The sequence below is a fragment of the Schistocerca gregaria genome, chromosome 1 (genome assembly GCF_023897955.1).
Source record: "Schistocerca gregaria isolate iqSchGreg1 chromosome 1, iqSchGreg1.2, whole genome shotgun sequence".
NCBI lineage: Eukaryota > Metazoa > Arthropoda > Insecta > Orthoptera > Acrididae > Schistocerca > Schistocerca gregaria.
This window is the reverse complement of record NC_064920.1, coordinates 1,070,491,550-1,070,504,649: the sequence shown is the minus strand read 5'-3', so window position 1 is coordinate 1,070,504,649 and position 13,100 is coordinate 1,070,491,550. Positions and strand designations below refer to the sequence as shown.

Sequence of the window (13,100 nt, the reverse complement as noted above, 5' to 3'; positions counted from 1 at the left end):
GAGACGGGGAGTCCCCGCGCGGAGCTGTTTGCAGTGGGCCGGCAGCGGGCAGCCAATCCGGGATATGGGCGGGGCTCTCAAAGTGTCTGGCCGCTCCGAGCCTCGGCCTGGAAGCCATCTCGGCTAATGCCGCGATGCGGCGCCCCATCTCATAATGGCGTGAGGCGGAGGGTCTGAGGAGAGACCAGCACAGTCCAGTGGCGGGCGTCTCATCATGGTGTGATGCGTAAAGTCTCAGGCAAGTCCAGTTCAGTTCAGTTCAGTTCAGTTCCCAGCCAGGAGTCTCATTACGACCTGCGCACTTCCAAAGCCGAGTTGAATACACTTCCAAATGATTAAGGACGGCACACTGCGGCAGGACTACTGCCCAGAAGCTCTCCTGCGAACCTTGCACAACTAGCACTCCTGAAAGAAAGGGTATTGCGGAGACACGGCTTAGCCATAGCCTGGGGGATGTTTCCAGAATGAGATTTTCACTCTGTAGCGGAGTGTGCGCTGATAGAAAACTTCTGTAAAGTTTGGAAGGTAGGAGACGAGGTACTGGCAGAATTAAAGCTGTGAGGACTGTGCGTGAGTCGTGCTTGGGTAGCTCAGTTTGTAGAGCACTTGCCCGCGAAAGGCAAAGGCCCCGAGTTCGAGTCTCGGCCCGGCACATAGTTTTAATCTGCCAGGAACTTTCAATTTGAGATCTTGTTTTATCTGCTTGATAGTTTGTCTTCCTCATGCATTCTTCCGAGGCATTTTTCCTTCTATTAATCCCTTAATAACTTAGTATTTCTTCACTTAAAAGAAAAAATCAAAACTCTTAATTTTTAACTATTAATAAGGGGTTATGGAGTACATAGGGGTCACATTTAACGGAAGTTATGTGTCAGGCACAACTGGATATGTCGCATATTTGAAACGACAGACATCTGAGAAATTGAACACTCATAACACTTAATTTATCAAAGGATTGTTTATTTAACATTTTGATGACACACTGACAGAATTTACATACTTAAAAATGAAACCTACATTGTGGCATATATTACTAAGTAATTGAGGCACCGAGCATGGTCTCTAAGACCACAAACAAAGTTTTGAGAAAATCAAATTTATAGCAAAAAAGGGTAAGCTCGCTTATAACGAAGTCTCGCCATCCCGTACTTCCTATCAAAAGATGACGTACCCACTTTGTTATGAAATATCAATTAATATTGAAGACCTTATTCATTTGTAACCGTAATTCATAAAATTTCCATAGTTGGACAAGTAACAATAGTGCCTTTTGACAGTTGTAAAGTTTATAAATAATGTGAAACTAGAATGGGAATACTCTGCACAAGAAATGTTCTTAAAAATTGCTAATGAAGAGCACACACTCAATTCTGACCGATTCCAAAACTTCATGATCCTCATCATCACTTTCATTGAACAAATTCTCTGGTCTGAGGTTCAGATAAAACTGCCGATACACCTCCGATTACCAAGTATTACTACTACGTACAAGACGTACACACTAAATTATGTTATCAACTCTAGACAATAAGTGAGCAGCAAAGCTATGCTTTGGACCCTTACGGCAATGGATATCCAAGAAATTGAAATGGATATCGAAGAAATCGGAGAGACATCTTTTCGTCATTTATTTAAACGGTGTGGGGCTACAGATGCAGATAATGCTGGTTCATCATAAGAATGCATACATGCTATAAACTAAAAATTGATGAAATTGATGACAGTGTGCTTTAGGCCCTTACGGCTCTCAGCAAGTTCATTATACGGGGTAATCAGAAACAGTCTGAAAGGCTTTTAAGAGTTGTAGCGGAGGTTGTGCTGAAAATAACTGTAAAGAATAAATTTCGATACGTTGCGCAGTTTCTGAGTTCTGTAGCACGGAAGTTAGCCAATCAGGTCGTTGTGTGCGCAAATGCAAACACTTGCACGCGCTAAAATGCGGTAATGCACAGATAGCTGTTACCTCTTGCTCAAATGCTAATTACCAGTCAAAATGTGCTTTTTTTTTGGGAAGTGATAAACGTAAGCTCCGTGAGCAAAAGCTATATTCGTTCGGCTTGAGGAAACCAAACGAAGAACACGTTTGGCGACACCGTCTTTGGCTGGTTGCTTGAATTTGTGCATGCGACGACCAGATTGGCTAACTTCAACGCTAAATAACTCTGAAACTGCGCAATGTATCTTTTCTTTCCTTAGCAATTATTTCTCAGCACAAGCTCCCCTGGAACACCATTACAGGCGTTTCAGACAATTACTGACCATCCTGTATGTAGCCCACTGCAGCCTTATTCGTCACTTTTTTAAAGACAGATAAACGTTGCACTTACTACACACGAATATTGACTGTCCTTTACATTTGTCAATCGCATCTTTGCGTTGTCCCAGTAACCTTAGGCGAATGACGTACTGCATAAAATCGGGTAGGTTTATCTGAGACTGGTTTTGTTGGACTCCAATGCTTCTTGCACAGTAGTTCTGCCTTTCTACCGGCAGAAGGCTACCCTCTCTCTCTTTTCAAGTCTTTTCCGTGCTTGCAGAGTATGTCTGCCATTCTGGACTTTATTGTAGTTTATCATGTTGTTGCTTACGGGCAATTCTGAAAGAGCCATACTCCTTTTCTCCCGCGTGATTCGCGGGCTTTCAAATATTCTTTTGCATTTCGTGGAGCATAAAACCTCGGGGATCCATCGCTAATAAAATAAAAGCTTCAGAGCAGCAACAGTTCATTCGAATATTCATGCCGCCATCGACATGAAATGTAATCGGACCAAACTGTGTTGAGGCAGATGTTCATATGAATTAACTGAAACATGTAATAAATTAAAGTACATACACTAAAATAATGAACATAACTGGTCACTGAAGTATTCTGATTGTACAAATCAACTGAAATATTTGCTTTCATTTGATCAATCTCGTGCATGCGACCTCAAAGGTACACAAACGCCTAATTATGTGTGTTTTACGCAAACAGTATTTTAAAATTCACCTGCACCTGGAACTAATTTATTGCATCGAAATGTGAGTTACGTCACGTCGCAATACCAGAAAACAAACGAATAATTTTCAGAACGGAACTTAGTTCTGTATCTAGCTGTAATTCTCGTAACAATGTCGCTCTAGAAGTACCGGAAACACCCAGCAAATGGCAGCATGTACCTGTGGTAGAAGGAAATTACAGCAAGTGCAGGCCAAGATGCGAGTCTTATGGCAGGCTGAGGGATGTAGCAGTTATGTTGAACAGAAGAAGTGGCGTCCTGAATAGTCTTAACTGATTTTAGTAGTTTGACTTTAAAAAGATAGCAACGCAGGTTCTCTATTTCTTACGCTGGCGTGCGAGACTAAATACAATACCTCTTTCGCAGCAGCGTAAGCAATCAGTGATAATTGACGCCGCATTTTAAATTGCGTATTATGAAAAGCTTAAACAGAAATTTAAACAGAAATTTGGCTGATGACAATGGGTGACAAGTATATGATGTGTTATAAATAAATGAAGACTCTCAAATTTACCTCATTTGTTGGTAATTTAGCGTCGTTGTGCAACGGTTATAATACGTGCAATTACGCGTACAGCTAAAATTACGTACTACTTCCTAGCACGTCCAGGTACAAAGATTATGAACAGGAACTCGTCGTAAAACAAGCTCAGAGAGAGATTCGCACCAGCAAAGTAGTATCTTTGATGCAAAGGACTATAGTCATTATAACACAGACGAATCAATCAAGAAAAAAAATTGCATAAATTTACGTCGAAATAGTGACAAACTACAAAGATAATAGCAGATAAGCAACATGAATCAAACCTAAAGTCGAGTTTGTAAAAAAAACTCAAAACGTCGTTCAGAACGCGACGAAACCGTAATATGGAAAAATAGGTTTGGGAGTACCCCAAGGGAGTGTTAGAGAAAAGTAAGTTAGGAGCGGTAGTCAGCGCTACGACAAATATGTAAGTCCGGGTGCCGACTGCTTAGAGGGGAAAAAATAAATAAAAAATAAAAAAATAAAAACTGGTTCAAATGACAGAGAACTATGGCACTTAACATCCGAGGTCATTAGTCCCCTAGAACTTAGAACTACTTAAACCTAACTAACCCAGGGATATCACGCACATCCATGTTCGAGGCAATATTCGAACCTGGGACAGTAGCAATCGCGCGGTTCCGGACTGAAGCGCCTAGAACCGCTCGACCACTACGGCCGGCTGGAAGGTGCAGCAAATTGTTGCAAATGAATCGTTTTTGATTTTCACCGTGGTTTCCATTTTGCGACCGTATATAGTAGGCTAGCTTACACTGTCCTGCTATACGAGGGCGCTTTCGGAAAGTACGGTCCCATCGGTCGCAAAATAGAAACCACAGTGAGAAATCAAAAATTTTTTATTCGCAACAGTTTGCTGCAGATTCCAGCTACTTCTCTAAACAGTCGCCGCACCGACTTAGACAATTGCCGCAGCCCTGTACCTTCTTCCCAATACCGTTGAACCACAGAAGGCAGCAGTCTGCGCTTTCCGCTATTTCTCTGCACTGGTCTGCAGTTCGTTGTCTGTGCCAAAAGTCTTCACGAAATTATAATTATATATTAATACTTTCAGGTGCTCACTGGCGTTGACACACATCAACGCGGAGAAGTGAAAATGTGCGCCTCGACCGGGACTCGAACCCGGGATCTCCTGCTTAAATGGCAGACGCTCTATCCATCTGAGCCACCGAGGGCACAGAGGATAGCGCGACTGCAGGGACTATCTCGCGCACGTGTCCCACATTCTCACCTTGTATGTCCACACACTACATTCGTAGTGTCACACACCAACACACTCATTACTCATAGAAGACATTCTTACCAAGTCCCGTAAGAGTTCGGGAAACATGTGTGCATCCGCACAGAAGGAGGTAATGTCCGGTATTGCCGGAACTATATACTTATAAGAGTATGGTCTGTTCTATCGGACATATCCGAAAGAACAGACACCATATTCATGTAAGTATAAAAGCCTTGACAACCAGCGGTTCATGTGAGTAGCCAAGTCTGGACTGTTTGGTGGTTGATCAAAATGTTGCAGGGGCATCCTCATTACCCCTGCAGTGTGCGGCCGAGAACTGGCAGAAGAAGGAAATGCTTGACAGGTACGCTGTGTGGGATTGCATGAAATTAGGCGTAACCTCGCAGCGGGCAGCCATGCTTGGTGGTAAACATTATTGTTCTAGGCATCATTATGTGCTCACTTTGTGCAGAAAACAGACAAGAACGACGTTACGCGATCGACAGTCATACTACATACACTGTACCATATATCTGTGCTAAGCTTCAACGAATTTTCACTGTGGTTTCCACTTCGCGACTTATTGAACGGTACTTTCCGAATAACCCTCGTACATTCCTCGCGACACAGTTCCGTAGCATGGCGCTAGATGATACGAAACCAAATGGTACAGCCCACTGAGGAAGTGAAGTATTGTGGGGTAACTCATTTTCTGCGCTTGAATGGAACGAAAGCAATAGCTGTCCATGGCGAGTTGGTGGAGGAAGTGTACATCAGTTCATTATCATATGACCTAGTGCCGGCCGGGGTGGCCGTGGCGTTCTAGGCGCTACAGTCTGGAGCCGAGGGACCGCTACCGCCGCAGGTTCGAATCCTGGCTCGGGCATGGATGTGTGTGGTGTCCTTAGGTTAGTTAGGTTTAATTAGTTCTAAGTTCTAGAAGACTAATGACCTCAGAAGTTAAGTCGCATAGTGCTCAGAGCCATTTGAACCATTTTGACCTAGTAGTTGGTCGGCTACTCTCAAAAACTTCTGTAACTGGCGCTACCTCTGCAGGGAATTTCTGATGTTGTTTTCAGTATGGTCAAACATGTCTGAATGACAAAGTACGAAGAATCAGGCCATCTCTCTGTAAAGAACCGGGAGTCGCAAGGTAAGTGGAAGCCCAACTACTTTAAGATCGGCGTATCACAATCGACCCAATATTCGAAAAAGCGAATATTATCCAGGAAGTTTTCAATATCTGGCAAGACAGCATGACAAAAGTCGCCGACAGTTCTGCGAATGCGCACACCCATTTAAACAGCCCGCCGAATCGACCCAGCAGATGAAATGTTGTCAATCCAGGTGTCTTGTTGGCTGCCGAATCACTGTGGGCGAGTGGTGGGTTTATCTGTGTTACTCCGAGAAAAAGGAACAAAGCAACCAGCGGAAAACTTGTGTGTATATATTCATCACTGTCGAAAAAGTCAAAAGACCCAAAGATCAGCGGGCAAGGTGATGCCGAGTGTTTTTCCAGACTGCCACAGTGTGGCGCTAACAGATTACGTTCGTAAGTGAAAAACTGTCACACGAAGATACTTCTAACGGCGTTATGGAATGCTGTGAATACTAAATGATGCGGGAAGCAGTCCAAGTACCTGCCGGTGTGGCCGAGCGGTTCTAGGCGCTTCAGTTTGGAACCGCGCGACCGCTACGGTCGCAGATTCGAATCCTGCCTCGGACATGGATGTGTGTGATGTCCTTAGGTTAGGTAGGTTTAAGTAGTTCTAAGTTCTAGGGGACTGATGACCTCAGATGTTAAGTCCCATGGTGCTCAGAGCCTTGCTGTCCAAGGGGGTGTTTTTGCTCCACTGTAAATATAGTGTCCCATCTCATTCTTCACATGTTGCGGTTACAGCTCCTGCTTTTTTGAGTTACCAAATTTTATTCTTCCCACTGTTGTTCTGATATGGTACTCAGTGAGACTGTTATCGGATAATGAAACCATTCTGCGCCATGCATGAATGACGACGGAGCTGTTTCCGTGGTGCAACGTTTCCTGGACTGCCGAAATGTAGACTTTTACAACCGCTGTGTCCACCACGTCGTACATCGTATAGAAAATGTGTCGTATTTAAGGTTGAATGTGTAGCGAAGGACGACACGATCGTCAAGTTTCATGATCGTAGCCTGATTTTTTGAGGTAACAGTAGAAACTTTGGCTACAGGTGAAAGCGCATGCTGATAAGCCACGTCCCGATTTGAGGGCCTACCCCTTTATCTTATAATCAAAAATGGTTCAAATGGCTCTGAACACTATGGGACATAACATCTGAGGTCATCAGTCCCCTGGAATTAGAACTACTTAAACCTAACTAACCTAAGAACATCACCTACATCCATGCCCGAGGCAGGTTTCGAACCTGCGACCGTAGCGCCCGGCTATCTTATAATCGGATACAGCCCACTTTGCTCTCTTTGTTAAGGATATTGTCTTGCAGTTACCTATATTTGGCGTTGCAAAACTAAAGAGAGCGAAGTAGGAAAAGCAACGCGAATGCCATAACCAGAAGAGCGTCTTACAGACCTACCCGGATTGCCGTGCGTGTTAAAGCGTCTCTACCAAGACGGGGAGGTGCGCCTGCCCGGGTCTAATCCACACGAAGAGGATCTGTGCGCCGGCCATCTGTGATGTTACTTACTAGGTGATACATATTTTTAGAATGACCCTTTTTCCTTTTACAAAAATTTTACTATATTAGGGAAACAAATGCGATTCTATGTGAAAAACAGTATTATCGATGAAAGTGTGAGAGAATCATGACTAAAAAGGAATAAGTGAAGTCTTACAATTACTTTCTCTTGCCTTTTTGAGACGGTCTCTCGTCCTGTTATAACGTGAAGGACGTGAGTGGTTCAAACACATTGTTTTTGTATTTTGTGTAATCTACATGTAAAACAGACGGTATGAAATATACGCATGTTTACGAATTAATTCGTAATCAGTTACTGTAATCAATGTCAGATCTGAACCAAGAAAGCTGAGCAACAGTAGTGTGCGATTCACCTGCACATGGCTAACACGCGAATAACTACTAAAAGGAATGGCGCCGTAATAGACCTTGCAAAGAATTACCAGAAGAATAAAAGGTAAAAATTCCAACTTTACAATATTTACTGACTCTGACCTGTGTGAGTACGCCAAAGAACTGATGTCCAAAAGCTTTTTTTAATTAAAAATGACCAGTGGAGATCGCAAAATATTTCTTTATTAACCGGTTCCGGCTTATGTACAAGCCACACTCAGAATTTTTTTGGCACCCTATGGCTGATAATTGCGGCTCCTCGGATTTTTCGTTATATCACGGTCGTTGGAAGATGGCTTGTAGATAAGCCGAAACCGGTTAATAAAGAAATATTATTGAGATCTGGACTGTTGATTTTTAAATATAGAATCAGGTTGCTGCTCTCCGTGGACGATGTAGTCAAAATTTATGAAACTAATGAACAAAGCTTCTCACACAGCCTCATACTATTAGCTAAAAATATATATATTATATATAGACTACATGTATCATTTTTGTTGCGGACGACCTTACTATACATTTTGATCTTTGGCTCATATTATACCGGGTGATCAAAAAGTCAATATAAATTTGAAAACTGAATAAATCACGGAATAACGTAAATAGAGAGGTATAAATTGGTACACATGCTTGGAATGTCATGGGGTTTTATTAGAACCGAAAAAATACAAACGTTCAAAAGTTCAAAAAATGTCCGACAGATGGCGCTTCATCTGATCAGAATAGCAATAATTAGCATAATAAAGCAAGATAAACCAAAGCTGATGTTCTTTACAGGAAATGCTCAATATGTCCACCAGAACTCCTCAACAATAGCTGGTAGTCGAGGAATAATGTTGCGAACAGCACTGTAAAGCATGTCCGGAGTTATGGTGAGGCATTGGCGTCGGATATTATCCTTGAGCATCCCTAGAGATGTCGGTCGATCACGATACACTTGCGACTTCAGGTAACCGCAAAGCCAATTATCGCACGGACTGAGGTCTGGAGACCAGGGAGGCCAAGCATGACGAAAGTGGCGGCTGAGCACACGAGCATCACCAAACGACGCGAACAATAGATCTTTCACGCGTCTAGCAATATAGGGTGGTTCTAAAAAAAAAAAAAAAAAAACCTGTCATTCCAAGCACGTGTGTCAATTTTTGCCTCTCTACTACATTATTCCGTGGTTTATTAAATTTTCAAATTTATACTGACTTTTTGATCACCTGGTATATAGGTCGTCCACAACAAAAATAATCTATGTATTGTTTTATTAATTTATTATCAAGTCGGGATGTGGTTTTTGCGCGGTTTCCCCACAATTCCCTAGGTTAACATCGCACTAGTGCCCAAGTGCGCAAATATTTCGAAAATTTTCGCCCACTTTCACTGCACACAGACAGTTGGGCACACATATTCCGTCCCGGACAATGACGGTTTGCGTGTGCGGGTCACTTCGCCAGAGAATGTGTGTGTTACTGTGCCTTTGACAATAATTTCAGTTTGGTACGCATAAACGCGTGAGCCAATTTGTGAAACCTACTATCGACGACTCCTTCCTCCTACGTCTCGGTCCGCGGCTGCCATATTACCATCTGCGAGCAGCACGTTCGGCACACAAAGGAGAGAAACGGAAGAACATTCAGGAGTTCTGCTGCAGGTGACGCAATGCGTATTGCGTGTCGCCTGAAGGAACGCCAGCGATCGAATAAGAATTGCGTGCTCCACAGAAACAGGTCCAATATTCATGAACGTACGTAGCAGTACTGTTCATCACAAGCTACTAAAGAAGACAGTTAAAATGATTTTGAAAGAAAAATGCTTTCTGTAATTAAGTTAAGAGTAATTTGAGAAGCATTTAAATTAACTAACGTATCTTCAAGCTTAAATCTGGCTAATATGCTGATGTGGATGTAGTTGTTCTAGATGCAATTAATATGTAATAAATTAAAGTGACGCGTCGTTGAGGGTCCCTTATAGATACGTGAAGAGAAGGGAACATTGCCAAATTTTAGCGGAGGTCTGCATTCCATTTTACTGAAAATCTGTGGTGATTTGTTACTTAAAATTATTTAAATCTAGCTTTTGTACATTTATTCAGCCCTTAATATGTATGGAAGGTGATTTACTGTGCAGAAAACAATGTTACCATCTACGTACTTACAACTCACACCCATGCACACAAACCTGTTTACATTTAAAGCCTTCGAAAAGTGGCAGGTGTGGTATTTCGCGAGCATGCAGAAGTACTATTCACACACTGGTTCTTCAGTTTCACAGCTGAAAGCGTATCTCTAGCCATCATTGCAAACATATTTTTCATTACGCATCACATAGTGCTGCTCAAGCTTTGTTGGCTTGTACTGTTTTCGACTTACTTGCAAAAACGCTATCGCTAAAGTTTATACGAGTCTAACCTGCACATAACTGTCAATCAAAATGGGACGTTCGACAATTAAGAAAGTGGTCCCGTATCTTCACGGCACTGTGTGGAAGTGCTTGTATGTTTTTATTTAATCGTAAACATTTCCTGTCGATGTTTGGTGCTTAGTTCTGATTAGCACGCATTACTGATGTAATATCAAGCTCTATAGGTGATACCGCTCCACAAGGCTCTTAAATACTTTGCCAGTTACAGCACTTGCTCTAATTCAAGAGCTGAACTATTTGCTCCTGTCACAGAAACCTAGAAAGAATTCTCAATGGCTCACTACGTCGTCCAGTTACGAACAAGCCCAGTACATGGGCTAGCACGGAAGTAATTTCTTGTGAAATTTCATCCCTTTACGATAATCTCATCCAGATATTTCCTTCTTTAATTTTTCACGAAAAAGCCAAAGCACTGCATTAGCATTCTGTAAATTCGCTCTTTTTGGGGATTTTATAATACGATATATCTATAAAAAAAATTGCAGTGCGTATTGGGGCGGTCCCTTTTTTTTATTTTTGTGACAATGGTTTTATATCAGCTGGTCTGCCTCATGTATCATTATATCCAAATGGTTTAAAAATGTTCAGCTACATTCAGATCTGATGATGGCACCTTTAGTGTGTTGTAACCGGTTATCCAGTAAACAGTATTTAAGCGATGTTTGCTTTTGAACTATTTCTATAAAAAAATGTTGAAACTGCTCCAATTCGCAAAGCCAAAACTAGTAGAGGCATTTACCACCAGGTGATTGCTCTGCTTCGTTTAAAACAAACCGACGAGATGATTACGCGTATCCTTAAGAGATATCGCAGAAGATGCACGCAAAGTGTTCCGTGAACCTTGTCATAAAAAAAGTGACAGAAATACAGAGAAAACATCACAATTCACCTTGAATTTAACTAACAATTTCCAAGTTTTATAATAAAACCGAGCATTAACTGTCTCACTACGTGTACATTTAGAGAGCTGGCACCAGGACTTTCATTCAGGATGACAAACAAACAAACAAACAAAACGTCATCCGAACAGGTCTTGACCAACGGCACCGACCGACGCCATGACATCCTCAGCCCTTAGGGGTTGCTGGTTGCGGATACGGAGGTGCATGTGGTCAGAAGACCACTCCCCTGGCCGTTGTCAGTTTTCGTGATCTGTGCCGCTTTTCCTCAATCAAGTAGCTCCTCAGTTGGCCTCAAAACGTTCGGTGACCCATCCAAGTGCTAGCCAAGCCCGACAGCGCTTAACTTCGATGAGGTGACCGGAACCATTCCAGATGATGGCAGTTCAAATATCCGTCTGTCAATCCAGATCTAGGTCTCTTAAATTCCTTCCACACTCTTCAAGCATATCCACCATGTCTAATAACCGCGTAGTCGAAGGAACGTTAAATCCTGATCTTCCATCCCCTGTATTGCGAGAAGACATTTAGTGCGATGATTCAAAGATTAGCATTTACGCATGAAGAAGCGCGAAGTAGGTAACAGGTCACATCGTCTGATGCCTCGCTGTGTACGTCGAGACACGGAAGATGGTTGATTACGAGCTGACCGAAGGGCAACCAGGTCCAAAAGCACGTGGTCCAAAAGCACGTCAGGCGAAGCAGCCTGCTTGTTACCACGGCACCATTCAGGCAATGATGAAGGTTCAAATGGCTCTGAGCACTATGGGACTTGAATTCTGAGGTCATCAGTCCCCTAGAACTTAGAACTACTTAAACCTAACTAACCTAAGTACATCACACACATCCATGCCCGAGGCAGGATTCGAACCTGCGATCACAGCGGTCGCTCGGCTCCAGACTGTAGCGACTAGAACCGCTCGGCCATCCCGGCCGGCAACTAGTCAAGGTATTTTCGTGTGTGGAGACTGAGGGGCCTGGAGGAAGGAGGTTATTTGCAAAGACGGAGAAGGGGTTTCTGGTATGTCTGACGTCTCACGTGCGAACAATACAGAAATCTTCTGTTCAATAACGTGCACCCATTTCTTCACCTGTAGAATATCGCAAGTAGCCTGTACACCCAGCAAGACAATACGAAGCTGTAGTACTGTCGTCGAAATAAGACACACGAAGTCTTAATTTTACCAACATCCGTTGGTGGAAGGGGTGGCGTGGTGGTGGTGGTGGTGGTAGGAGAATTGAATATCTTGCGTTCATCTACTCGAGTTCTATACTTCACCACGGCAGGAAGAATACGCAGTACCAGTTAGGTAGAACTCTGCACACACCAGACAAACCGCTTCACAACAAGTTGTCCATGTCCAAAACCAGTCGACAAATCTGCCATCTTCTAGAAATAGCGCTCACCGATGTTCGGAAAAGATCAGCCGCGGCGGTTGAGAAGAAAATATAAGAAAAAGACCCCAGATACCCTCATCTGAATGTGCAGCTCAGCTGTCCTCTACTGTCCTGGATATGAAAATAATAACAACGCTTTAACTATTTCTACTCTACACAGATAACAAGAATACAGGGGTACTAGAAAGTTACGTGAAAACCACATCATACATTCAAATAATGATGCACTGGCGATTATTTTCGACCTGATGTTACTGGAAATAGATCTGTTGTCACCAGAATGTCTCGAAGCCTTAAGCGAAGCTGGCAGATGAGGATCACAACAAACACTACGCGCTGAGTGTCTCGTCTATAACTCATTTTATACAGGTTCAGAAAACCACCTTACGTGGGCTGGCAGACAAAGCGAAAACCAGCTCGTGGCCGTGTGGTAGCGTTCCTCGCTTCCCGCTCCCAGGTTCGATTCCCGGCGGGTAAGGAATTTTCTCTGCCTCATGATGACTGGGTGTTGTGTGATGTCCTTAGGTTAGTTAGGTTTAAGTAGTTCTAAGTTCTAGGGGA

General features: G+C 43.0%; 1 protein-coding gene and 1 non-coding gene across 3 annotated transcripts in view; both read right to left on the bottom strand.

Annotated features, from left to right (window-relative positions):
* Window positions 1–13,100, bottom strand: part of LOC126281608 (protein kinase C, brain isozyme) — a 1,181,175-nt gene that overhangs the window by 671,641 nt on the left and 496,434 nt on the right. The gene's annotated exons all lie outside the window — the stretch shown is intronic.
* Window positions 4,642–4,716, bottom strand: Trnak-uuu (transfer RNA lysine (anticodon UUU)). The gene has a single exon. It is a non-coding gene; the product is annotated as a tRNA-Lys (tRNA).